The sequence below is a fragment of the Notamacropus eugenii genome, chromosome 2, assembly GCF_028372415.1.
Source record: "Notamacropus eugenii isolate mMacEug1 chromosome 2, mMacEug1.pri_v2, whole genome shotgun sequence".
NCBI classification, from domain to species: domain Eukaryota; kingdom Metazoa; phylum Chordata; class Mammalia; order Diprotodontia; family Macropodidae; genus Notamacropus; species Notamacropus eugenii.
The window spans coordinates 205,967,925-205,992,706 of NC_092873.1; positions in this window are offsets into that span (position 1 = coordinate 205,967,925).

Genomic DNA, 24,782 nt, shown 5'->3' on the forward strand with positions numbered 1-24,782 from the left:
ACTATTATTTTCCCTTTTGTAAGCCTTTATTTTATAGTAAGTTATCTGTTTCCACTAATCTCCATCTCACTTCACTTTAAAATTAAGTTCTGGAATCTTTATACCTTAAATCTTAGATCCATTAGGTATATGGATATCCTTGGATAATTCTCAATTCTGGATCATACAAACCCTCTCTAACAAAGCATTTTTAAACATATCAATAAAAATTCAAGGGGATAGTATTACTATTGTTACTATCATAATAGGATCATAAGATCTTGGAAAAGGACCCTACAGGCCAATGAGTGAAAGTCTTTCGTTGTACAGATCAAACTGAAGCATGCAGATGTTAAGTGAGTTGCCAATCATACAGACAATAAGTAACTAGGACAGAATTTGAACCCAGGTCTCCCCAACACCATGTGCAATACCCTTTATTTAGAAAATCATATTTTTAATTAGGAAAGGGTGACTTTCCTCCTCTTTCCTATCATTTTACAGATATTTAGAGATCAGAATAAAATGAGTTAGTAAGATTGCATGTTACAAAAACTAATTTCAATTATATTTGAGGGCTATGTATCTTGACAGCATCCTTTTATGGGAAAAAAACTGACTACATTAATATTTTCTTCACTTTATTAAGTTTCTAAAATGATTCAGATGGAAAATTCTATTATGATTCCACCAGAATCATGGAATAAAACATTAATTCAAAGTTGCCTTATGAACTAATTTATAAGTAACTGCACTATGCTAATCTTAAGTCATGTTGTTACTGAAGTAGAATAAGATATTGTTTGTAAAACACTAAGAGATAATGACTTCTTCAAGGTATTATTCTGTGAAATGTCATTCCTTGTTAATTGAAACTGACTTTCCACACTTTTGTTATGCTCCTCCAGATTTGGTGTAGCAATAATTCATTAATTAAGTGATCTAGGGGACCATGTAACATTTCAATATATGTCATGCTTGGACCAGGGTGGTATACAGAAAGTTTGTAGCAATAAAACCCTAGAAATGGTTATGGGAAACATAAAATTTTAACTTGCTGGAAAAGGGAAATCTATTATCTCAGACCTAGAGGAAATGTCCCAAGGTAGTAATGACCTAAATATGTTCCCCCCTCAGTCTCTGGCTTGAGGTTATTGGTATCCAGTCATTTGAAGATGGGATCCACTTTCTTGGTTTGACTGATGACAATTTGTGAATGAAATTCATATGTGATAGTCTAATATCAAGATAGTCACTCATCTTGCATGGCTCAATTTCATGTATTGTTCAACCTAGAGAACATCTCAGTCTGCTTTGGAACATTGCCACGTTGAAATTAGAGAGAGTTGCATACTAATTTTTTTTTCTCTCTTCATAGCTTTCTAGTTACTAGCGTTGACATCCATTTCCCACCCATCTTCACCTTATACTTTTTAGAGTTTTTTTAATGACTCCATTTCTTTTTCTCCATATCTAGTGTCCCACACAAAGTCTGCTTAAATTCCACTCCCAGACATCATTTTAACTCTCCAAGTTTTATTTAAAATTACACACACACACACACACACACACACACACACACACACACGCACAATTCTATGCCAGATCCTAGGTGAGTAGTACATTGAAAAGAGTATTCACCTTGGATTCTAAAGTAATTGAATATAAATCCTTGGAATTTATATATATATATATATATATATATCACCTTTGATTACTCAAGCTCTCTGGGCCTTAGCTTTCTCATAAGTAAATGAAGGAGTTTGACATGACTCCTCTTTCTAGTAACATAGCATCCATGATCCTCTTATATTAGATACTATTATCTAATAAGATCATGAATACTATATTAGTAGAAAGAGGAGTCAACTTATTAACTATGTGCAAGCAATATAAATTCCTTAAGGGAAAAATGAAGAATTGATAATTATGTATTCTTTTATAGTTTTCCCCTAAAGTTTGCCTATGATTTGAGTCCATACTCAACTATAGGGCCAGCCTTTTGAAAATGATAGGCAAAAATAGGAGAAGATGTTATGTTTATCACAGAACACCATGTGTGACTTCAGAAAACTGATGAAGCAACATGCTTATAGTCTGTGGACAGAGAAGTGATTCAGAGGGGCTGAGTTCAAATCCCTTCTTTCTTATAGGGCTGTGCTGGTAAATTCTTAATAATGGACTCATATATATACATGTATATATATACACATGTATATATACATGCATACATATATATGTATATGTGTCTGTATCTATACATGCATATGCACATATATACACATATGTGTGTGTATATATATATGTGCATATGCTGGTTTTGTTGCTCAGTCATTTCAGTTGTGTCCAACTCTTTGTAATCCCATTTGAGTTATTTTTTGCCAAAGATACTAGAGTAGTTTGCTATTTCCTTCTCTAGTTCATTTTACAGATAAAGAAACTGAGGCAAAAAGGGTTAACTGTGACTTGCCCAGGGTAAGAAGTATCTGAGGACAGACTTGAATTTCAGGAAGATGAGTCTTTATCCAATGTACCACCTAGCTAGCTAGGAAGGTATTTTAGATAGATAGATAGATAGATAGATAGATAGATAGATAGATAGATAGATAGATAGACAGACAGACAGACAGATAGATAGATAGGTGGACATATATATATATATGTGTGTGTATGTATATATGTTACATATATATACACAAGTGTATTTGTGTGTATATACACTCATGACACAATTTCAAGCTTATTCTGTATTAACATTTTCCTCATCACTTGCTTAAATCTAGACAATTGACAACACAATAAATCAAGCCTTGATTTGTAATATTTGCTTATTTCTGTGATAAATGTTCACACTGAAAATTTAGCAATCATCTATCAGGACCAGGCACAAGCTGACTCCTGCCCACCCTCGCTCCTTGGGGAAGTCACTTAACTTTTCTGAACCTCAGTGAGTTATCTATAAAATGAAGAATTTATTCTTGATGGTCTTTAAAATCTCTTCCAGCTCTTAATCAATGATCCTGTAATTCTGCGTTGAACTAGAGGTGTAGAGTGAGACATACTTTTTCAGATATGACCAATGTGTTCATTTGTTTTGATTTACTAAACTTAATTGTTAGAAGAGAGGACTTGTGGAGTTGAGTAAGTGAATAATGACACAGATAGAAGAAAAAAGAAACATTGATCCAATATTACACTACACAGAAAAAAAAACAAAAAAAATCTGGAAGGGACATAAACAGGGCAATTTTGTTACTACCTTATCTTTTTAAATATCTGCTTAAAATGAGCTTTACACAAAAGTGTATGATCCTTTTTTGTCCTTTTTTTGTTCATGAAATGTTTGTGTTCGTTGATGTTCCTTAGGTTTATAGTAAAAATAAAAGAAAACTTTCCTGGAAGATATCAGCTTATTGCTCATTCTTGTGCCTTTTAAATCTCCAATCCATTGCTGGCCTGTGTTACAGTCAAAGCGTGTCAGAGGTGGAAAACAAAACCTCAAGATAAAAAGTTTGATTTATATCTGACCAATTATCACTCTAGCCAACAAGATGGAAGATTTGATCCAGCCAATGCCTCTGACACCTCTTTGCAGGCCTTTGATAAATGCTCAGGGAAATGATGAGTGTCTTAGGAGACAATCACCCCACTCCCAGAAAAATAATGCCTGGCACAGTACCAGGAGAAAGCCTAGCAGAGAGCCTTTGCACATAGTCCGTATTTAATAAATGTTTGTTAAATCAAATCAGACATCTGCCTCTCTTTGTAACTTGCCTTGTAGAACGGAAACAGAGCAGCACCATGGAGGCCTGCTCTATTCCTACTGTGAAAGAGAAGGGTTTACCCCCTGCTGCTTCCGTTGTCCCTCCCCTACCACCTCCTGCAGAAACTTGAAACTTCAGAAACCTTCCGAGGGTTATAATAGCCCATCTCTTATCCCCTGTGGCTGAGGAATCAGGCATAGTAATTGGTGTTAATGATGGCTCTGCGTCCATTCAAGAGAATAGGTTTTCCTACATAAGAGAAGAAAAAAGTGCTTGAAAAATATACATGCCTAAACATGTCTCAAAACATGTGTTTTTGGTCTTAGTATTCTAATGACAAGGTGAAAAGGTTTTCATTTCTGGAAATTAGGTTTTTTTGGGGGAAAAATTCTAGTTGAGACAACTTTGCTTTTTCTGAATACTTGCTTCAGAATATTATTCTGAAGTTTTACTATTGTGCCAATAACTTAGAAAATAGTCAAGTAGAAAACCCCTTTTAACAAACCTTAAAACATGTAGCAGGTAGTAGGATGCTTTATTCTTTTCTCTTTTCCCTTGAGTGACAGAGGAGAAGTAATGATATTCACCGGAGGTCTCACATGCTTTTGGCTTGGACTGATGCTGTAATATCAGAATCACAGAATTAGAGAACTGGAAGGGACCTCAGTCTTCTAGTTCCACCAGTATGTGAAGGAACCCCCACATGCCATCCTTAAGACATAGTTTTCTAGCCTCCCCTTCAAGGCCTCTAAGGAGGAAGAAACTACCACCTCTCTAGGAGAGCCATTTCACTTTTGAATAATTCTAATTATTAATAATTATTTCTTCTTAAAATCAATTCTGTCTTAGCTTCTTTGTAATTTCCACTCATTGGTTTTTATTTTTTCATGATAACCAAAGAGAAGGAATCTAATCTATCTTCCACAGAACTATCCTTCTAAGTCTTGAAGACAGCTAGTCTATAATGTTTTACGTTTTCGTTTTAGTCTTCCTGTTGTGGTGGGTGCATATTTTCCTGGTGGGTAGAAACTGCAAAGAAAAAAAGCCTCCCCCCTTTTTTGGACAACAAAGAACTAGAAAGAGATCAGTGATACCAGTGAGATGAGAACTCTTCCCTACCTTAGACAGGGAGACATTAATGGAAGACAGAGAGCTCTAGATGTATCAACACTTATTCTTACTTTGCCAGAGAAAATGTATGAAGTGGTTAACCATGTTACAGAATCAGGGAAAGTCATGAGAAATGACAAGAAGCTAGCAAAGTAGAGAAAACAGGCAGAACACCTCTTCCTACCCCCCACCCTCTATCCCTGTTAAAAATCAGAGAGCAGCTGGCAGACAGGATTTATGGAGGAAATTCAGTTTTTCTTTTGTTTTGGAGTGGGTGACTTTGCCAGCTGAGTTCTCATATTTTACAAACTCGTAAAACCTCATATCTATATAAGAGCTCAGAAAACATCAAGGGTAACCAGTGTCTGAAAAAGTCTACCCTACAACATAACTGATAAATTGTCATCCAGCCTGAATACATCCAGGGGGAAAGATTTCACGTCCTCTTGAGGCAGTCTGTTCCACTTGGAGACAGTAGTAATTATTAAGAAATTTTTCCTTAAACTAAACCTAAATTTTTGAGGGTCTATGTTAGTGAACAGATCTTATGGGGTGTCCCAAAAGTCTTAGTACAGTATTGAGTTTTAAGAAATTCAGAAATATAAATGCTATAAACTTATGTGAATTTATTTTATGCACACATCATTTTGTGAATTTTAAATATTAACTTTTAATTCTAGTTTTAACAATGTGGTTATCCTATCATTAGGCATTCATTGCACATTCAGTGAATCATTAAAGCAGGTCGTTTTTCTTGGCCACCTGTTCTATCTCCATTAGATTTTTTCTTATAGGGTCACATCAAAACTGTCATGATTATATCAAAATCTCATTCTTTGACTTAAGGCTAGGATCACACACATAATCCTTTCAGTAACTGAGCAGCAGCTAATGAAGTGTATTACAAAATTTGAAAATCAACTAGACTGATTATCTTTGTTTTTCCTTCATTTTGGAGGAGGACCAATGACATCATGGGGTTATGTCTTGACTGGAGCATGAATTAAATTTAAAAGAGGCAGAATTGCACAAAGTCGTCAGCTCACTCTCTCTTCCGGAGTTCTGGAGGACAATTGGTGATGGCCCATGATGCAGAGGATAACCTTGATGTATTTGATGTCTCACTAAGCTCTAGGTGTTCCACAGTACTTGCTTCAGCCACCTTTGTGGTCATTGGAGCAGATTGTTCTCATCCAGGGAACATTCTGCCAGGGAAAATCTTCACACACTTGGAGTAGACATCTCTCTAACTCACCGAAGGGTTTGAGGACTATTAGCTACCAGACCTAAATGACCTGATTATAAAATAAACCTGGTTTAGCCCATTCTGCTGACACAACTTCACTAGAGTTTGACTGCTGCACATGCTACAGTTTCTTGTAGCCCTAGGGGTATATGGGGTATTCAGGAAGGAGTAGCACCTTTAGTGTAAGGGCTTGCTGAACTCTTTTCAAGGCTGCTCATCCTCCTTTGGTGTCTGCCTGGCCTCGCACCTGACTCCCACATGTGTTTCAAGAGCTAGAGTAATATATAGCACAAGATGGTGGTTATTGGTAAATTTTAATAAGACATGATAATACTTAAAAATTTTAAATAAACTTTGAAATGTCTTTTATTTTGATAATCTTATATCATTTATACTTCTGAACTTATTAGTTTAAAAGCTATACTAGGGCTTTTGGGACACCCTGTGTAAGAGTACATCCTGTCTACGGAAGATGTGAGCATTTTCATCTTAACTCAATCATCTTTAATACTTCTCTGGGGAGCTACTGTTCCTCTGAGGTCAAACAGAATGCATCTAATCCATTTTCCATGTGCTAGCAAACAGAAGCCTGCAAATGCCTTGGAATTTAATTAGATCCATGCTTATTGTTATTTTTTCAAGATTCTGTTTTATTTTCCTCTTTTTTTAAAATACATTTTCTTCTGTAATTCTGTGAAATGTGTTCAGGTAGAGGTAAGGTAACCAAATGATAGGTTTAGCCTACACAGAGTTTCCCATATTTCTTCTATGGAGGATAGGAGTCCAAAGTTTACCTGGACCCTTCTTGTCGTGGGAGTATTTGACAGAATAGTAACATATACATAGAACTCATAGAAATATATTTATGGTTACTTTTAATAGAAAGACTACTGTACTTGGAATCAGGAAGGCCTGTATTTCAGTGACAACCCTGACACTATCTGTATGACCACTTAAGTCACTAATTACATCAAGCCTCAGAAAACTCTCTAGGCCTCCCTCTTCAGACATAGACATTTGACATCTGCATTAATGGATTTCCTACTCCCCCCTCCAAAAATAATCTAAGATTATTGATGTATTGACGTGAAATATTTGCTTTGTTGTCATAAACATCTGCAGTGATTGTGCCCCACAGTTCATGAATTAGGATCTGGGATTGTGAAATTGAATTAGAAACACACATAATCTAATTTGGGAAGAGAAATGACTGGACATTTTTTTCCCCCTGAAATCTAGAGATGAATGTTTCAAAGTCCAAAAAGGGAGAAAAAAAGATTCTTGACACCCAAGATGAAAAATGGAAAATATCTCTTTTAATAGAGTGAAAAGCCATTTACGCTCATTATATTTCCTTACTTATTGTTAAAGCACATAAAATATATAGCCACTTTGAAAAGATGGTGTATATCAGTGGATGGATCATATATAGGCATTTTCATCTCAGCTCCACTTTCTCCTTTGCTATTTTTCATGTGCAATCTTAGCTATAAAATCCTTGATAAAATGCAAATAAGAGTTCTTAGAGAGGACAGTATGTTAAGCCATTCCTATCCATCAACTCATTAGCACAACATTTTCTTTGTGGTGATGGAAAAGAATATAGCCAGATTGTGCTGGAGCTAGATCAGACTGGCTTGTGAGAACTGATTGCTATATATATATTTTTAATACATTTATACCTTGGATATTGGCAGTGCTACAAATCAGGGCTTGACTTATTGTTCTGTTGATTATCTAAACTTAAGCATGTGATGGATAAAATGTTAATAATGCATATCAAACTCACAACAACAAGATTAGAAGGAATTTTAGTTTCTCGTTCTATTTTTGCCTCTTAAATCCTGAGGCTTCACCTCACACCTTGAAGTAATCATTGGAGAATAGCTCTTAGCTCTATCAATTCCATCACCTTTTCTTTTCTAGGATCTACTTGATATTAACGGAAAATGAACAAAAATGGAAGAAGACTTCAGTTTATCTCATACTAGTGAGTGAATCACTAGAGGCAGAGATATAATTGGAATTTTTGAGTTAGGGACAAGCTCTACAAATTGTGCCCAAGATAAATGGTTCCTGCACATCAGTTGTGAGGAGGTCTTGGAGGAAATATGCTAGACCTTGGGATACAAGGTCCCTTAGTGGGACACTGACAATGATCAATCTGTGTTCATCAATCAGTTCATCAATCAATAAACATTTATCAAGCACCTGCTATGTGTTAGCACTATGCTAAGTACTAGGATGAAATGCTTGGGACATGGCAAGGACACTGACAGGAGAGAGAGCCAGCTGGATGCTGCTTAGAGAAGATATAAGCTGGGATGCAGTCATAGGGAGAAAGTGGCTCATCTGGTAGTTTCCTATTTTATTTTATTATCTACATATTTAAAATTTTTGCAAACACCATTACATTAGCACTTCCAAAAATATTCTTCCACTTGCCACTACTCAAAAAGTCAACCCTTGTAGCAAAACATTAAAAAAAGAGAGAGAAAAGAGTAGTTCAGCAAAACTAACCAAAAGGTGAATAGACTCTAACAGTATATGTAATATTCCATACCCATAGACTCCCACCTCTTTATCAAGGGAAGGGAGGTACATTTTCCTATTTCTTCTTAAGGGCCAGGATTGATTTTTACGATTGCATCCTTTTATTTGTTATTACTCTTCTTTCCATTTACATTATTGTTGTCATTGTACAGACTGTTTTCCTGGTTCTGGGCAGCTTATTATTTTAACTGATTGTATTTGTTAAGAGCTAAGGTCAGTTATTTCTGCTTGGTGGAATATGTGCTGTCTGCCCCAGTTGTCCCACCCTAGTTGCAACTTGGTCCAAGGGAAAGAGGCATAGATTAGAATATTAAATTAAAGTGGGAAAATTAATCTAGAAGCATAATCATTTTTTCTTTTCTAAGGAGTGTCATATGATCAGAAATATATGTATTCAAGCTGTATGGGGTGTTTATAATTACTAATTGCTAGCTGATCCAAACCCACTAAGAAAGATATCTGGTAACAATCATTTACACAGCAGTAGCTGTGAGCATGTGGGTAGGTGATTAATTCCTACTGGATTATAGTTCATTTATGCTGGATAATTAGATTTCCCCCCTAAAAGTCTCAAATAGATTGCATCCCAGAATCCTCTAACATAAAATCATTAAATCTCAGATTTGGATTAGACATCAGAGGTCTCTAAGTCCAACTTTTTTCTTCCTCCCTCAATATATTTTATCTATTTCATTAAATATTTCTTAATTATATGTGAAATTTTTAAACATTTATTTTTTAAAAATTTTGAGTACTGGCACAATGAAAGTGTGGCATGGCATGACACATTGGGAAATAACACAATGTGAAATGACACATTGTGAAATGGTGTGACACTGGCATGAGGCATACATGATATGGCACAGCACATGACACGGTATGACATGACACGGGCATGATACTAACACAGGACATGTATGCAATGACATGGCAAGGCATTAGAACACAGGCATGATGTGATGCAGGTGTAACATGACATGGCACAGGTGTGGTATGTTGTGATGTGACTTGATATATATAGGTAGCACAGTGGATAGAGTGCTAGTTCTCAGAAGACTCATCTTCCTGTGTTCAAACCTGACCTCTGACAGTTTCTAGCTGAATGACATTGGACATGTCACTTAACCCTGTTTGTCTCAGTCCTGATCTGTAAAATCAGCTAGAGAAGGAAATTTGGAAACCCTTCAAATACTTTTCCCAAGAAAAGCCCACAAAACAGCTGCACATGACTGAAAAAGACTGAACAAAAACAAAAACAACATACATGTAAAGTCATGCAAAACATTTCCATATTAGCCATACTGCCAAAGAAAACACAGACCTCCAACCTCCCCCCCCCGCCAAAAAAAAGAAACTAAAAATGCATACATTGATCTGCATTCAGATTCTATCAATTGTATTTCTGGAGGTGAATAGCACTTTTTGTCATAAGTCCTTCAGAATTGTCTTTGGATCATTTTATTGATCAGAATAGCTCAGCTGCATTCACGGTTAATCATCATACAGTATTGTTTTTCCAATGTACAATGTTCTCTTAGTTTTGCTAATTTGATTTCACAACAATTCATGTAAGTCTTCCAGGCTTTTCTGAAACCATCCATCTAATAATTTCTCATAGTATAATAGTAATTCATCACAATCACATATCACAACTTGTTCAGCCATTCCACAACTGATGGACATTCCCTCAGTTTCCAATTCTTTGCCACCACTAAAAGAGATGGTATAAATGTTTTGTACATATAGATTATTTTTCCTTTGCTTTTTTTTTAGATCTCTTTGGGATGCAGACCTAGCAATGATATTGCTGGGTCAAAAGGTATGCACAGTTTTACAGTCCTTTGAGTTCCAAATTGCTCTCCAGAATGATAGATCCATTCACAACTCCACCAACAGTGCATTAGTATCCTATTTTTTACACCCTCTCCAAATTTTTATGTTTTCTTAGCTGATCTGATAAGTGTGAAATGGCACCTCAGAGTTGTTTCAGTTGGCATTTCTCTAATCAATACTGCGTTAGAGCACTTTTCATATGATCATTGATAGCTTTGATTTTTTTCTTTTGAAAACTTCCTGTCTGTATCCTTTAACCAATTATCAATTGAGAAAGGACTCATTCTTATAAATTTGACTCAGTTCTCTATATATATGTGAAATAAGGCCTTTATAAGAGAAACTCAATGAAGTTTTTTTTTTCAGTTTTCTGCTTTCATTCTAATATTGACAGCATTGGTTTTGATTTTGATTATGCAAAAATTATTTTGCTTAATGTAATCAAAACTGTGCATTTTATATCCCATTACACTCTATCTCTTCTGTGATTATAAATTCTCCCCCTCTCCATAGATCTGATAGTTAAAATTTTCCATGGTTTCCTGATTTGCTTATGTCACCCTTTATATCTGAATCACATACTCATTTTCACCTTATCTTTGTATATTGTGTGAAGTGTTGCTCTATACCTAGCTTCCACCAAATTGCTTTTCAGTTTTCCCAGCAATTTTTTGTTAAATAATGAATTCTTGTCCCCCAATTTGGATCTATTTCTTCTTGTTGGATTTTGATAGTAATATATAGAAATACTAATGATTTATGTGGGTTTATTTTGCATCCTGCAAGTTTGTGGAAGTTGTTAATTATTTCAACTATTTTTTTTAGTTGATTCTCTATGTATACCATCATAATGATGATAAAGGATGTGCATGCTTCCTTCCTGATCTTATTGGAAAAGCTTCTGGTTTAGCCCCATTACAGATAATGTTTGATGATGGTTTTAATTAGATACTACTTATCATTATAAGGAAAACTCCATTTATTTATATACTCTCTCGAGTTTTTAATAGGAATGAGTGTCGTAGTTTGTCAAAAACCTACTTCTGAATCTGTTGAAATAATCATATTATTTTGGTTGTTTTTGTTATTGATAAGGTCAATTATGCCAAAAGTTTTCCTAATATTGAACCAAATCTACATTCCTGGTATAAATCCCGCTGGTCTTTGATCTTTGAGATGTATTGCTATAATCTTGTAGGATTTTTGTTTTTAACCCATTCTGCTATCTGCTTTCATTTTATGAGTGAGTTGATCTCCTTCACATTCATAGTGAGGATTACTGTGTATTACCTTCCATCCTATTCTACCCCACTCTCCATTTACCCTTGTATTTTTCTCATCTCATCTTTTCTCAAAAGTCTATTTTGCTTTGGAATACTGCCTCCTTTAATCCACCCTCCCTTTTATCAGACCAACTCTTTTTCTTATGCCTATTACCTCTTACTTCCTTGTTGGATAAGATAGATTTATATATTCAACTGATTATTTATAGTATTTCCTCTTTGAGCCAACTCTAATGAGAGTAATGTTCAAGTAACTGCCTGCCACTACTTTATTTTCTCCTCCACTATAAAATCTCTTCCTTTTACACTTTTTTAATGAGATCATTTCACCCATTCTTCTCCCTTTCTCTTTCTCCCAGTACATCCCTCTTTCTTACTTCTTTGATTTTATTTTTTTAATTATCCCATCATAGTCAACTCATACCCATCCCCTTTGTCTATGTATATTTTTTTAATTGCTGCAATAATAACTAAATTCTTTGGAGTTAGAAAGAACATTTTCCCATATAGGAATATAAACATTTTAACTTTATTGAGTTCCTCATGATTTCTTTTATGTTTACCTTTTCATGCTTTCCTTGATTCTTCTATTTCAAAGCCAGTTTTTCTATTCAGTTCTGGTCTTTTCATCAGGAATACTTGAAAGTCCTCTTTTTCATTAAATATCCATTTTCTCCCCTGGAGGATTATACTTAGTTTTTGTTTTTTTTTTTTTTGGTAGGTTATTCTTGGTTGTAATCCTAGCTCCTTTACCTTCTAGAATATCATATTTCAAACCCTACTCTTTTTAATATGGAAACTGCTAAACCTTGTGGGATACTGACAGTGGCTCCATGATATTTGAATTGTTTCTTTCTAGCTGCTTACAAGGAAAAATTTGGTCTGGTAGCTCTGGAATTTAACTGTTATATTCCTGGAAGTTTTCATTTTTGGAATCTCTTTCAGGAGATGACTAGTGAATTCTTTTAATGTCTATTATGCTTTCTAATTATGGGATATCAGGGGAGTTTTTGTGATAATTCCTTTAAATATGATGCCTAGGATCTTTTTTGGATGATAGCTTTCAAATAGTGCAATAATTCATAAATTACCTCTCCTTGATCTATTTTCCATTTCAGTTATTTCTCTAATGAGACATTTCTTATTTTTTTCCTTTTTTCAATCTTTTGACTTCATCATTTCTTGATGTCTTGTGGAGTCATTAGCTTTCGCTTGCACAAGTCTAAATTTTAAGCAATTATTTTCTTTTTTTCCATTTGGCCAATTCTACTTATTAAAGAGTTCTTTTCTTGTGCCTCTTTTACCATTAGTTAATTCTATTTTTATGTTGTTATTTTCATCAGTACTTTTGTGCCTCTTTTACCAAGCTGTTTCATAATGTTCTTGCACCACTCTCATTTTCCCCCAACTTTTCCTCTGCCTCCCTTATTTGATTTTTAAAATCTGTTTTTTTTCCTTGCTCTTCCAGGAATCCTTATTGGACTTGTGTCTAATTCACATTTTGTTTCATTGAGGCTTTGCTTGTAACTTTTTTGATATTGTTGCCTTCTTCTGAAATTGTGTCTTGGTCTTCCCTGTCATCATAGTAACTTTTTAAGGTCAAGGTTTTTTTTTTTTTTGTTTGTTTATTTGCTTCCCCTGTCCCATCCCAGGGTTAAATGTTTTGCCCAGGGTCACATAGCTAGTAAGGATCTGAGGCCAGATTTGAACTCAGGAAGAGTTCCAGGCCCAGCACTCTATCCACCGTGCCACCAAGCTGACTTTTATGTTAAAATTAGACTCTGTTCCTAGGATGTTCCAAGCTTCAAGTTTTTCGTGCTGCTGCTTTTAGAGCTAGTTGTAAGAGTCTGTAAGATTTGGTACTTCCAAGGTGTTATGATCTAAGAAGAGGTGAGGACACTGTTTCCTGACCTGTATTCTGTTGTTTATCCAGGAAGGGACTTTGTTCCCCTGTATCTGCATGTGCCAGTGCCCCTCTTGGCTCTGGAACTGTGACCAAGTCACTTGATCTCTGGCAGGTACAAGCTCTAGTCCTTCTTTCAGCCTTGCAAATGTGACCCAGAACTGCATATGGCAATGAAAGATGTTCTTAAACCTAGTACCAGCAAAGAGTTCTTAGTAATATTTTTGTGACCAATTTTCTGAATCCTTCACCATCTGTTGGCTGAGAACTGCCAAAATTGTTGCTGCTGCTGGTGCTGATACTGCTGCTTTCAAAGCCCAGTGTTGTCATTCCTGTCATGACTTGTGCTGTACTCTGTGCCCATTCAGTACTTCAAGGACCAGACTTTTCTTCCCAGCATCTCTACTTGTCTTGGGCTGGAAAAATGTTTTGCCCTGACCTTTTATTGACTCTGCTACTCCAGAATTTGATTTGAATTATTACTTAAAAATTGCTTGGAGGGAAATTTAAGGAGAGTTCAGGTGAATGCCTGTCTATAGTTCACCATTTTGGTTCACCTCAAAGTTGGACCTCCAAATGAATAGTCATCCTTTCTATTACATCCCTGGCAAGTGGTTATCTTGCTTCCACTTGAAGACCACAAGTGATGGGAGATCCATTGCATCCTGAATCCCTTTCCACTAATGGTCAATTCATTATTAAGGATTGCTTTACATCAATTTGAAATGTACTTTCCTTAAATCTCTTCCCTATGCTCTTAGTTTTTATATTCCCCAAAACATTCCATAACCTAGAGGCTAAATTCTAGGGGCTTCACCAAAGCTCTGTCTAGACTCAACCATTATTAATTAATTTTTCATCCCTCAACTTAATCTACCAGTCATTGTGTTGATGAATTGCTGACTGCTTAAGCGTAAGAAACACCCTTTCTAATGCTCACTTTCTATTTTCTTTTCTGGATTCACCACAGCTTTATTCTTCCTAAGTCCAAATCTAGCCTGGTATTCATATTCCCAGTGGAAGTTCATAATTGACAAATTTTTCTTCATTTTAGATTTCTTCCACTTGTATTTCTAACATTTATTCATACTCACAGAGATCTGACTCACCTCCATATAGTACAGCATCTCTAGCCATTCTCTTCAGCACAATTACACTTTCATACCAGACCCTAAAATACTGATCCAGGAGGGAATTAAAACACTCTTTGCTTGACATAGCTACTTTCAGACTTTCTTTTTGCTATTATCCCTTAGCAACCTCCTCTCTTTTGATGTTTACTCTATTAAAATTAATTACCCATTGAATATCTAGTTCCAGTTATCCATCAACTCCCAAGAGATAATTCCTAGCCTTATGCTAAAGAACATCAACTTATGTCGATATCCTCTCAAACACTCAGATCTTCCAACCCCTTGCTCTCTTCAATTCCTGTCTTCCTCATCTGTTTCACATAAGCTACATACAAGAATGCTTATACACTTGATATCTCTATCACTCACTAGTACTTTGTCTCCATGATCAAAAACTCTGGAATTCCTTTTTATTAGAGCTTAATTTCTTGTCATTCCAGAACTTCTTTTCCACTCTGGGACCTCCAATATTTATATTTACCTGTACTTTGCTAGGCCATTGTCTCTGCTCTAAACTTTCCTTCTTTCCTAAGTTCAGTCCTATATTAATCAATTTGACTATGTTCCATCCTCATCTGTCATTCATTCCTCAGTTCTGTGAGTAACCATGCCTTTCCAAACTCAACCATGAATAATTCCCACCAAGCTGATTTCTCTGCTTCTATTGTTATATTGTTGGGCAGACCTAATCAATTAGGTGAACTATAAATTTATGCTATCTAATCTCAACTGGACCCTTACTTCAGTAAGACTAGTCTTTTCCTCCTTTCTAATTGATTCCCTAGCTTAATCTCCATAATACTTATTCTAAATCTTCTCTCAACATTCCATGTTATTCTTTTACTATTCTTTAGCTGAAGTCTTTGATTAATACTTTGTTTTATAAGGTTCCATGGCCAACTTCTTTGAATATATTTTTATTTGGCTAAATATTTCCCCATTTCATTTAAAAAATAACATTTGTTAAAAAAAAAATGAGTGTCAAGCTCTCCCTCCCTTCTGCCCCTATCCAAGCCCCTTGAGAAGGCAAGCAATATGGTACCAATTACATGTAGAAAGACATGCAAAACATATTTCAATATTAGCCATGTTAAATAAGAAAGCATGTACAAAATTCCAAGAAAAGCAAGAAAGTGGAAGAAATTGTGTGCTACAATCTGCACTCAGAATTGATCAGTTCTTTCTCTGGAGGTGAATGGCATTTTCAATCATGGCTCCTTTGGAATTGTCTTGGATCATTGTCTTGATAAGAGATGCTAAGTTTTTAAAAATTTCATCACTATTGCAATATTGATGCTACTGTGTACAGGCTTCTCCTGGTTCTGCTCACTTCACTGTGTGTTAGTTCATACAATACTTCTCAGATTTTTCTGAAACTATCTTGCTCATCATGTCTTATATATAGCACAATAGTTTTCTATCAGAAATTCAATTGATAGGCATCTCTTCAATTTCCAATTCTTTACTACCACAAAAATAGCTGCTATAAATATTTGGTATAAATAGATATTTTTCCATCTTTGATCTTTTTGGTATACAATTGTGGCATTACCTAGTGGTATTAATACTAGTATTGGTATTGATTGGACAAAGTATTCACAGTTTTATAGCCTTTGGGGAATAATTCAAAAGTGTTCTCTAGAATAGTTGGATCAGCTCACAATTCCACCAACAGTGCATTGGTGTCTTTATTTTTCCATATCCTCTCCATCATTTGTCTTTTTCCTTTTTTTCTGTCATGTCAGCTAATCTGATAGGTATGAGGGCATATCTAAGAGTTGTTTTAATTTTTATTTCTCTAAAGGCATATTTTTCATGTGACCATTGATGGTTTTGATTTCTTCTCCTGAAAACTGCCATTTATATACCTTGATCCTTTGTCAATTGGGGAATGGGTTTTATTTTTTTTTTAGGAATTTGCATGGTTGATTAAAAAAAATCCTACCTAGGTGGTCAAGTACTGGTAATTTGTCTGTCTGTAATGAGCAATGTTGGTATTTGGAAAAAAAAATTCAGACTTTATAATTTACTGTAATAAGTCTTGGAGAACCAAGGGTCACTTCATGTCATGAAGAGGCTTTAGTGTAGGACTTTGTGGAATAAAACTGAGGAATTAATATTTAATTGTTTTTATGATTAAGTCATTTTTCAGTTGTGTCTGACTCTCAGTGATCCCATTTGAAGTTTTCTTGGGAAAGATGCTGTAGTGTTTTGCTGTTTTCTTTTCCAGCTCATTTTACATATGAGGAAATTGAGGCAAATAGGGTTAAGTGGCTTGCCTAGAGTCACATTGCTAGTGTCTGAAGCCAGATTTGAAGAAGGAATATGAGTCTTTCTGAGTCCAGGCACCACACTCTAGTCACCATACCACCTAGCTGCCCCATTAACATTTATACTAGAGGTAATAGAGAATCATGGGAGTTTAATGAGTAGAAGTATGACATAATTCTACTCTTAAGGACAATCATTTTTGCAGCTGTGTAAAGGATAGATTGGAGCAGGAAAAGACCTGAGGTAGGAAAACCAATTAGGAGATTTGTGCTATGGCCCATGAATTACACTAGCCAGAAACTCTGAGGGTCTTCCCTTCCCATATTGATACTTTTGTGATTTTTACTGAGCCATTTTTTTGTCTGTTTTTACCTAAGCATTAGTCATTGAATGGGTATTGCCTCAGACAAACTGAGACATGGGAAAGACTTTAATTTAAAAAGGCCATGATCACCCACTGTATCCTGGGTAATCACCAATCCACTATCTTGATTCTTGTCTTGTCACTGGACTCTGATGACTCTGGAAGAGAGGGTGAGGTTAATGACTTTCAACAGCTCTGTCTCAGTTAAACCCAATTCACTTGAAAGTCAAGACATCACCCTAGTGATGTGACTGTTTATTTTGATAACAAAAGAGGAAAAACAACAAAATAATACTAGTCTTAGACTAGGGAAGTGAGATCCTGTGCCTAATGAGTTCCTGAGCTTGGAAGGACCCTTCTTATCACAGGCATAAACATTATTAAGACAAATATGAGACATGAAGAGTAAAATAAAATAATTATGAATGACCTGCATAACCAAATGGATGTTACCTTATTTGCATTGGATATGGGACTGTCTGAATATATCTAAATTAAGGCAATCAGTTGTCCTCGATCATGTGATAAGAGAATGGTGTGAATGAAGCGGTGGAATGGGGCCATCAGAAGTTCAGCTCAGTCAGGAAGCTTTGGGGCATTGAATTCTCCCCCTTCTGTAGCCTCCATTTTCTGAACTAGCAAAGGACTTTACATGTTTTATTCATTTAATTTCCACAACAACCCTGGGAGATGTGCTATAATTATCTCCATTTTACATGTGAGGAAACTCAGCATGACAAAATGCAAGTGACTTTCTTAGGGTACCACAGTCAGTGAGAGTCTCAAGCGGAATCTGAATTTGGGTCTTTCTGATCTAAGTCTAGTTTTCACTCCAGTGCACCACTTAGACAAAACATCTTAGCCTTTGAAACCTTCAGAAATATTAAATTTGGATGGAGAACCATTTTTTCATTCTCTCTTGCTTTGGAGGAGGAGGTTAGAAGTAGTGTGTATAATCTCCAAGGAGGCATATTTTAGCTCAGTGTAAGGAGATGCTGAGAGGCAGTTTGCCTTTGAATAGGCCAGCCCCTGACACATACTAGCTGTGTGATCATAGGGAAGTCACTTAAATTCTCAGTGCCTTAGGCTAGTATTCTCAAAACTATTTTTACATTGTACTGCTAACAGTAAAAACTTTTCTTTATTTATAAATTATATGCATGTAGTGTTGTACTCATAGGCTATTTTATAAAACTTATACAAAAAGACATTTTAAAAGGAAATAAAGTAAAATAAACAATTTAAAAACATTTTATTTACCAATAAAACAATCTTTTTGCTTTAACAAAATATTATTTTAGAGAGAACAATGTGATTAAATGTCTTATTATTTTTTTAATTCTGTGTTTTGAAATATTCAGTAAGCTCTAGAGATTGCCCATAACTACAATGGGAATTACATTGCCTAAAGATATTACATGAAAAGGTTTAAGATTATAGTTTATGTATGTATTTTGCTCTGCCATTTCAATATTGTCTCTAGGATTCCATATTCTGCACCATTCTTCACTCTCTGTTGGATAAAATTTCTTTGTCTAGCCTATTTATATAGATAGAGTTCCCTCAAAACAATTATTGCTTGGGTCCTTTCACACCCTACGGGCAACCTTGAGTCTCTGTGACATGAGATGAGGGCCTGAACTATGCCTGTAGCCACGTACTTTTGAGAGAAAAAGATACAAGGGATATTGTTGAGAAAAAAACAAAACAAAACAATATAAGGAGTCAAGGATAATGTCTAGAAGAATGGTAGTGCCCTTGATAGACATAAGGAAGTGTAAAGGAGAGACCAGTTCTTTATGAGGAAGTTTGAGTTTGTAATGACTTTAGAAATACAGTTTGCGATATTTGATAGACAAATGGTGATACAGAACTGGAACTCAGGAAAGAAATGGGTGCTATATATATAGATCTGTAGGTCATATGCAGAGAGATAATAATTAAAACTATTGGAGTTCATACAGTTGAGTTTTGAAAGAAGAGACCTATTCAATGAATTTCAATGGCTCTGAGGGAATTGAGGGAATTAAGATAGCATCATTTCATCTTTCCGCTTCCACAGCTCTATATCACCAAGGCAATATTCACAGCACTGGTGGTGACTATGAATACGCCAGCATAATTCTCACTCGCAAAATATAAAACCTCTCCATATAGAAGGCAGAAGAAAAACATTTATTTAGACACCAGAAAGCCAAATCCTAGAACCAGAAAGCCAAATTCATCATGGCAACCAAGAAATTAATAAACAAGATCACTGCAGGGAGCAAAGCCATTCCAAGCCTCCCCCACCCTCACAGGGCTTTCTCAGGAGCCCTGCCTGGCCTCTCCCCTCTGACCCAACTTTGCTCACTCACTTCCTGCTGGTTCTGCTCCACCCTTTCAGCAAACTCCTCTCAACAGAGGCTCCGTGTGACCTAATGGGCCTATTAATGAATAGGAAAGATTTTCCAGTTAAGTTACCATTAGACGCTCATTATTAACTTTGGGATCAGACATAAGATTCTTTATTTAACCTCCAAGCCTTTGTTCATGACTCTGTGTCTTCCATCTTGACATCCTTGCATTAGCTGTCCCCCTCCTTAGAATTCACTACCCCTTCATCTCTATCTCTTAGAATCTCTTGTTTTTTTCCAAAACTCTGCTCGAGCAACAGCATACAGATGAATCTACCTGATCCTCCAAACTGCTGGTCCCCTTCTTTCCCCCACAAAGGTACTTTGGATTTTTGTTACATTTTGTGTCTTCTTATTGTGAACTTGTTGTCTCCCTGATTGATAAGTTCCATGAAGGTAAGGACTGTTTCCTCTTTGTATCTTTGATGCCTAGCATAATATGTGACACAAAACAGATACTTAATAAATCCCTGATGATTGATTGATTGGAGACCAAGCAGAGCAATTCTAGTTTTCTTTTCACATGACAGGCTCTATGTCATATATTCCTTTTTGTCACAGTGCCTAGAACAGTGTCTTCCACAGAATAATGGCTTCATAAATCCTGGTTTAATGGAATTATCATTTGAATAACTGCAAGTATTGTTAATGACCCTAAAATTGTAGGTAACCTCAAAACCTTTATCCACATTATTCGGTTCTCTTTAAAGGGATATAAGAGAAGCTTAAATCCACTTCCTGAAGAATGAATATTTTAGGTTAAAAGTAAGCCAATAAAACCTTTTTTCCAAAAAGAAGCTTTCATACCCAAACAACCTTTCACAAGTATTGTTTTCATATTTCAGAAGTAGACTATCACTCTTCCTATTCCATTATTTAGTTCCTATTGTATCTGCAGTAAAAGTTGTATTAGTTTGTTATGTATCAGAAGATGATGGGGTTATGCTTAAGGGAATTTGATTCAATTAGTGTTACATTGCTGACCGTTAGCAAAGGATACATCAAATGAATTCAAGAAGAGGAAGAAAATGTAGCATAGATAGGATACAGACAGAGAAAATGATGTTTTAAAGTTTTAAACTTGTCAGAAGTTTAACTTTTTAATTACATTTGAATGTATTCTGAGGTTTTATGATTGCAATGGTTAGTAGCTGTAAGGCATCATTTCAGAAAAAAAATTATTCTTAGCAAAGAAGAAATACAATCAAATGAAGCTTAACCATGGATAACTATAATTAAACAATATGCATTTAGGAAATTCCGTGTGTCTGAAAGGATTAATAGCCTCCAGCACATTCACTCTTATTACCCTCAGAGGCAGTTGAAACTGGAAAGATCATCAAGTCATTTCAATTGTTTCCTTTTCTTTAAAAAAAAATTTCATCATATATTTTATGGATACTTTTTCATAGCATTGCTTCACAAATATCACCTCTTCAAAAATTAAAAGTGGTTACTTTGTTAACTAAAGAAAAGATTTTTTTCAAACACTTGAAGTTTTATGTGTCAATAAACAGATGGGAAGAAAATATAATAATGTCATTTCATATTATTTTTCATACATTTTTGTGGGGGATGATTTGAAGCAACTTGAAATCAATATTTAGGGCCCATTTAAAAGAAAAACCTTTGGAAAATTTATTTAGCAAATCACAGCAGCTGGCCTCCTTCCCAGGACGTCACAGACCAGCTCTTGTATCAGAAGACAGGATTCAACACACATCTCATATATTTGACCTTGGATAAGTCACTTAAGCCTCCTTGGGCCACAGTCAGCTCATTGGTAAAATGAAGGAGTTGAATTATATGGCCTCTGATTTCTTGTCTTCACATTAACATCTGCTATGAAATATATAATCTTGGGGAGTTGCCTGACCCACTGAGAAGTTAACAATTTGCTCAGATCACAAAACCAGAATGTGTCAGAGAGAGGACTTGAGCTTCTGGACCTCACTTTCAGGTAGTTGTTACAAATATCATTTTTATAAAGTGTTACCAGTGCCTCAGTGATTTCTTAGTATAGTATAGTATAGTATTGTATAGTATAGTATAGTATAGTATAGTATAGTATAGTATAGTGTAGTGTAGTGTAGTGTAGTGTAGTGTAGTGTAGTGTAGTGTAGTGCAGTGTAGTGTAGTGCAGTATAGTGTAGTGTAGTGTAGTATAGTATAGTATAGTATAGTATTCCCAATGGAATCTTATTTTTTAAAAAAACATTTAAAGCCAATTGATCTATATCTACTTCTATATCTGCATATGCATTTGAATAAGCATCTATTTCATAACTTTAGTCTCCTAACTCTTTACTGGGAGAAGGGAAGGAAAATAGTGATTTTCTTTTAAAATCAATTACCAAGCTGTCATGATAAATTCACAAATATAGCTTGTTTAAGCCTAGGAGTTTCTCCAATCTTTCAGGTTACTGATTCTTTAATTTTTCCTTTCTGCTTTCCTGTAGCACGTTTCCTGTATCATACATTTAGAAACGGTTTATATTTCATTTACTATTTTTTCCATTGCCTTTGTGTCATTCTCAAAATTTTACATGTGTAAGTTTTTTGTTTATTTTGTTTTAAAGGGGGCCATCAGGGTTTTAAATTTCTTGAATGCAGCAACCACATTTTTCTTCACAGAGCATAAGCTTGTTTTTCATCCTTTAAACTAACAGAGCTATATTATAAATACTAAAAGGTAACTGGTATACTGGAAAGAATGTTAAACTTACAGTTAGAAAACTTAAGTCTGAATTCCAGCCCTGCCCTTAATTAGTTACGTGACTGTAAGGAAGTCATTCAGCTCTTTCAGAGTCAGTTTCATAATTATTAGAGTCAAGATAATAACACTGATATTACATACCTTGCAGTTATAGTAAGACATTTGAAAAAATGTTTTAAGATAGCATAGAAACTTGAATAATTATTTGTAGATAGTTAATTAGTAAATTGAATCAAATGTATTTTTTTTACATTTGGTGCTCAAGGAGTAGAATAATGAAAAAACATTTATTCTTCTCTTTGTTGAAATAATTTTTCATGTTCTCTATTAAAGAATATAGTCTGTTGCTCAAATTAAATGATATACCTCTGTATTCAGCAAACAACAGTGATTCTCTATCACCTCTAGACTCAAATGTAAAATCTTGTGTTTCACATTCAAAGCCCTAATAACCTATCCCTCCATTCCACTTTTCTTATACCTTACATCCCCTTCCTCTCCCCGCGATGTGGCCTGCAATTCAGTAACACTGGCAATAAAAAGCCATTCTCAATCAGCCTCAATTTTAGAGTTGTCCTTTTGTTGATTATTTCCAATTTATCCTGTTTATAAATTGAATTGTTATTTCAGGTATTAAAAAAATATCTTTCCTTTATTTATTTATTTTTTTGGTGTTGTTATTCAGTCATTCAGTCATGTCTAATTCTTTGTGATTCTGTGGACCATAACGTTCATTGGAGTTTTCTTGGCAAAAATACTGGAGTGGTTTGCCATTTCCTTTTCCAGTAGATTGAGGCAAACAGTGGTTAAGTGACTTGCTCAGGGTCACAAAATTAGTAAATGCCTAAGGCTAAATTTGAACCTAGTCCTTCTTGTTTTCAGGTGCAGCACTCTACCCATTGAGCCACCTAAATGCCTCTTCTGGTCAATCAACCTCATTGTTGGTGGGAAAATACAGAGCAATTCTTTTAGGCTGAGGTAAAAGAAAAGTACAGGATGAAGGAAAACAAAGACTTATCAGGATTTAAGAAGAGAGGAATGTTTTTTTCTTTTTAAGACTTTTTTTTGTTATTCTGATTTTGACAGAAAACAACAAACTGAAGATATTTTATGTAGAAAAAATTAAAAACATGTATATGTATACAAGACCTAAGATGCATATTGTGTAGAATTTTGATATTTATATATACATATGCATAAGTATGGTACATATATATTCTTAATGCAGCAACTCTATATATGTGATATATATATTTACTTCAACTTATATATATGTATATATATGCTAAATAGAGCATATGTGAGAATATATATGGGTATGTGCACATATTTGCTAGAGTATATAAATATACACACATACATGTTGAGTATACATATATATGCATATTTTAATATACTGAATTGAGTACATGTATATATATTTACACATATATACATATGCTAAATTGAGTGCATATATGTATGTGTACATGAATATGTGTGTGTGTGCACCCAATTCACCATCATTAGTTCCAAAGCTGTCTTGCTCTGATTAAGTCTAAAGAGGTCCTCTGGACCTCTCTTTTTATCTCCTTTGCACATTTTTTTTTAAGTGCCTCAGTGACATATTTTCCCCTTCCTTTTCTCTTACTGGCATTGCTATTTCTATCTCTCCTTTTCGTACAATTTTCTCCCAACAAAAGAAATCAAACACACCAAGTCTGTCACTTGTAACAAGTTAGCAGAATCAAACAAAGCAAATCTATACCTTGAACGTTTCTAAAATTATATGCTTTAGGAGTGGGAAGTCTGCTCCATTATGTCGTCTGAAGTCAGGTGTAGTGATTACATTGATCTGAACTCTTAAACTTTTCAAAGTTGTTCATCTTTAAAATATCATTGTACAAATTGTAGTCATTAATTGTTCTCCTCATACTGCTCACAACTTTCTGCTTTATTCCGAACAGTTCTACCCAGGTTGTGCATCTGTCCTTTCCATCACAATAATTTAGGCACAATATTATTCCATTCTATCAATATACCATAGCTCGTTAGACAATTATCCAAGTGATCCATACCTCATTAGTTTTCATTTCTTTGTTTCAACAAAAAAATATTTGTATGAATGTTTTTAGACGAAGAAGTCCTTTCTTTTTTCTTTGACCATTTCTGGGTACATGTCTACAAGTGACATTATTGAGTCAAATGTGGAATTTAGGGACTTTGGGCATACAATTAAAATTCCTTCCCAG